This window comes from Castanea sativa, chromosome 11 (genome assembly GCF_040712315.1).
Source record: "Castanea sativa cultivar Marrone di Chiusa Pesio chromosome 11, ASM4071231v1".
Taxonomy (NCBI): domain Eukaryota; kingdom Viridiplantae; phylum Streptophyta; class Magnoliopsida; order Fagales; family Fagaceae; genus Castanea; species Castanea sativa.
In genome coordinates, this window is record NC_134023.1 from 58,240,955 (window position 1) to 58,245,544 (window position 4,590).

General features: G+C 44.2%; 1 non-coding gene across 1 annotated transcript; it reads left to right on the plus strand.

Moving 5' to 3' along the window:
• Positions 1-3,647: 3,647 nt before the first annotated feature.
• Positions 3,648-3,719, plus strand: TRNAE-UUC (transfer RNA glutamic acid (anticodon UUC)). Its single transcript has one exon. It is a non-coding gene; the product is annotated as a tRNA-Glu (tRNA).
• The last annotated feature ends 871 nt before the right edge of the window (positions 3,720-4,590 follow it).

Genomic DNA, 4,590 nt, shown 5'->3' on the forward strand with positions numbered 1-4,590 from the left:
TCAATAAGGGGCACGTTAGCGCTTTACTAATAAAAAAAGGGCTTTTTCAGCTGGATCCAGAACGCATAGGAAATCTATCAGTACGCCATCCGCTCCATATCTTTCGTAGTTTAGGAACTCGTCAATCCACGGGACACCTTTCGTAGTGAGGGAGCTCCTCTGTTTTTGGCTTGACGAGCTACTTTTGTTTCCGAAAAATGCATAAACCCCGGGATTTTCGTAAAAGAGGGACAAGTGGTAGGAGCCGACAAATAGTAGTGCCGGTTCAGTGGAAGTCAAGTCTTTACATCTATAGGGGCTCCTTGACGGTCCCGAACCCTCCAAAAGTGATGGGTATGTGTTCTTTCTTGGCACTCTCTTTCTTTGTTATGCCAACCTAAAAAGAGATAGGGATATGGAGCTTGACTTGAAAACAAACAACTGGCACTTCCCCTCCCCCCCCTCTCACTTAAAGGCAGATAGGGCACTTTTTTCCTTTCCTTAAGTCCAAGATACGAAAACAATTCCTCCCCACTAAAAAGAGTGATTGAGAGTGGATTTAAGGTTCGATAGTGTCGAGAAGGTATTAGCTACCGGTAACCGTACTTTCGTAAAAGCACCATTGGGCTATGGTTCCTCTCTTTTCTCTTGAACCTCGAACAAAAAATCGATCTCGCCATCAACTCGACTAAGAGTTCCGAATCGAAAAATTAAATTGAACTTGACTTAAGACAAAGGAACCGAGTGCCGAAAAAAACCGGTTTTTTTCTTAAGGCTTTAAACTACTAGTCATTAAGACTACTATGAAAGAAAAGTAAGGAAGTCCTTTTCTTGACTTGGCCTGCGTGCATTATACCTACCCTCTTTTTAAAGAACTTGATTTCAATCTCAACAAAGAAATGAAAGCATAACTCTTTGTTTGTTGTCCTCTTACTCTTTTAGCCTGCCTTGTGGGGGTCTCTCGGGTGTCTACGACAGACCTAATCAGTCTTGTGATGAAGAGAAGTCTTTTCTGATCTTCCACTAAGAAAGGTATCGTCACGACAACAAAATTTGCTCGGTAAACTACTCGGGGCTCCCCATGGTTTAGTAAAAGGGAAGGGAGATTTTCTCTTCATCCGGGGGTTCACTTCATTCATTATGAACTAAAAAGTGTAAGGCTGATTAGTGAGGTCTTAAAAACTTCATACAATGAATGATCCGCCATTCCATTTGTGCTTTCCGCAAGTAGGCGACGCGAATCTATGCTTTCTATGTTTCAATCAGGTACCAATTGCTTGGATGCATTTGAAAGCCTCGAGATAACTTGCAGAAAAATGATTTCTAGGTTTGTCTTGTGTCTCCGTAACAAATGGTCCATTTATTGATGGGCGAACGACGGGGATTGAACCCACGCGTGGTGGATTCACAATCCACTGCCTTGATCCACTTGGCTACATCCGCCCCTACCCCCGCACAGGTTTAAGTCTCTATCTACAATCAAATCCTTTCCGAACCCCCCCTGACCGCTATCAAAGAGAAGCTTTTTCCTATACTATAGTTGCAAGTCTACTGTTGTGTTTTGGAATTAGGGGAAGCAAAGCTTCAACAAGTAGAAGCTTCCTGGCAAAGCTTTAAACAAAGAGGTTGGGCTGTTCACTTCATTGATTTGACTTCACTTTACTTAAGATTAAAGATAGGGGCCGGGCGGGCAGTGGAGGCTCGTTTAGTAGACAACAAGCTATGGCTTTGACGAGCAGCAAGCACCTACTCCTATCAAAATGTAAAGTAGCAAGCTCCGCTTGAAGAAGCGAGCCCATATCAGAGAAAGCCATTGCGCGCTAGCCCCTTTCTATTAGTAAGGTTGTCAAAAGGCTAAACTTGAGTTCCTTTATGAAAAAACTAAGAAAATAGGGGTAGGTAGGCGCTAACGAGCAAGAAAAGGCCCCTTACGTTTAGATAGGCTAAGGCGCCTTTACTAATATTAGAATATTAAGGCACTTCTTGCTTTAGAAAGATTGCAGGGGCGCGTTAGCGCCCTTCCTTCAGCTGGCTTCGCCCTATCTATTCATCTCTTTTTTCAAATGGATATTTAGGGATCTCTCTTGCTCATAGATCTTGAAAGCAGATCAATATCCGTTTCTCAATATATCTTTCTATCTATCGAGAGAAAGATATAGATCTTTATCTGGATCTATCTCCATATCTAATCTAAATATGGAAGAACCAACACTTAAAGGGCATAACCAACAAAAGGTTCTCACCCTGTCCCCGACATTTTTCTCCGACGATGCCCCCTGGGCGAAAGGGGGCACCATTCTCTCTCTTTCTTCAATCGTTCCGATCAGGACAAGTGGGTTGGTTTATTTCGTCCTTCTATCTACGCAATTCTCTGTCTTCGTTCGTGATCATGTTGGGCGAAAGGTAGTTGTAGAGGAGCGGCTGTGAAACGGCGATTCCCCCCTTTCCATTGAAGTAGGGAGGGCCTCCTTCCCCACCATTCCGACCTATTCTTTTTAAGGATTTTACCGATGCTGAAGGTAGCTTGCTTACCAAGCCACCCACTTGAGAAGCTAGTCGCCAGAAAGAAGCGATGAGGAAGCGAATCTGTCTACGAAGCTTTGCTCCCCCCCTGTAGTCGTAGTACTCGGCTCATCGCTACTTTGATTCAAAAGGTAACCGACTTTCTCCGGTTTCCGCAACCGTAATCATTTGTTACTCCGATTACTTCATCCATAAATCTTTTTTTTATTATTTTAATAGTGGTACGCTCTAAAAAAATGTCAAGGATAAGCTTGCATTCTAAAAGCGGTAGCTTCCCGCCTCTTTCATCCCTATTGCCTCCTTTAGTGAAAAGCTCCCTTCCCTTTTCTAAAATTCCTAATGGGTCTGCCTCAGCAAATGTACAAAGTGGAGCTGCCCGCTGTTTGGCTGACCCTCTTCTTCCCATGCAGGTTGGGTTGACCCAGAAGTTAAGTAAGAAGGAATGGAACCACTGGAGAGTCGTCTGCAGTTCACACTTGGGCAAAGACGACTGACTTTGGAAGCGGAACACAAACCGACTTTCGCTATTCCGGGTTCTTATTGAGCGTAGCGAAATCAAGGTTTATGATAAAGTCAGCGAAGTTTCTATGGTGTTCTACTTTTGCGTAGTCTCGGCCCACAATGGAAGGCTCCGCACCTGAGCCTCGTTAGACTTAGCGGAAGTTTAAGGTGTAAGTAAAGAGAATAGAAGAGATGAAGTACGTCCCTTAGCCTAGTCTATACCTACAGCTGACGCAACTTCGTACCGACGCCTTACTACTACTTAATTAATTCATTAACGGCTAAGCGATTTTATAACCTGAGCTTTCCTTAACCAGCTCACCTTATTTCGTAACCTTAACATACTTTCTTTCTTACTTTAGCATAGGCCTTTGCCACTTCAAACGGGCGCTCCGCCCCTTTTTTTTTTTTTAATTAGAAAGAGCGAGGCCTTACTTACTCTGTTCAGGGGGGGCTGAAAGACAAAGAAAGGGGGCGTGGTTGGTGTGTCACTGGGTTGGTGGAACCCGCAAGAAGGGGGACGACCCGCCGAATTCACATCAGAAATCACCAACATGAACACAAACGAAATCTTGAATTGTGTATAGAAACAAAACAAACCACTTTTATTCTTAGAGCTGAGGTATATGATGAATGGCTTTTTGGTCCTTTTCGTCCAGTGGTTAGGACATCGTCTTTTCATGTCGAAGACACGGGTTCGATCCCCGTAAGGGATAGGTACTCATTCTCGGCCATTTTCAGTTAGTGTTCATTGCTGAGTGATCGCTCGCTATCTGGCTGGAAAAGGTGGTCCGAAAGCTTCCTCTCTCCCAGCAAGCAAGACGGGATCACCATTTCTCTCAGTAATGGACTTCCTCCAATTCTTCCTTAGCCTTAGATGCCTTTTCATAGAATAGATTCTCGAACCTCCGACAGACAGAATCCCCATGCATGCGTTCTTTCTCTCCTCCCCTCAGCCATACATCTCTTTTTTTTTTTTGCTTTTGGCCATTTTTGTTAGGCATTGAACCCCACCTTAGGTGCTGAGTGGTGCCCCCCCCCCCCTAATACCTAAAAAAAGTTTCGTCTATGGAGCCTAAAGCTTAACCCATGGCATGGCAGTAAGCAGTAAGTTGGCTTAGTCTCTTGCCCAGCCTTCGCCTTCTTCAGTGGCCAAGTTGAAGCGTTCAACGGTTCTTCGGCCTACCACCTTTCTTTTTCAAGGTTAAGCTTGTTCAATTGAAGCTAATGCTATGCTGCCCTTCCCTTGTTCAAGATAAAGCGAGGACTTTCTTTTAGCTACCGGCCCAAGCAAAAGAGATTAGCCTCTTGATCGATCGATTGATTGGATCGAAGTACAAAGGGGTTTTTTGAAGTGTGAGATCAGCCCAAGACTAAGGCCGAGCAACTAGTTGCTGCAGGATTGGACGTCTATCTATCTCGCCATACTCTTCTACTTCTATAAAGACCGACGGAAGGAATGCTCTGCTCATCTTTCTTTCTTACGGCTCGTTACCGTGGTGCTCGTTCACCCCTTTAGCTTCTTCCATTCAAAAAGGTTGTGTCTTTTTCCTATTCTTATTGGTAAATAGCGTCTTGAAGCGAAGG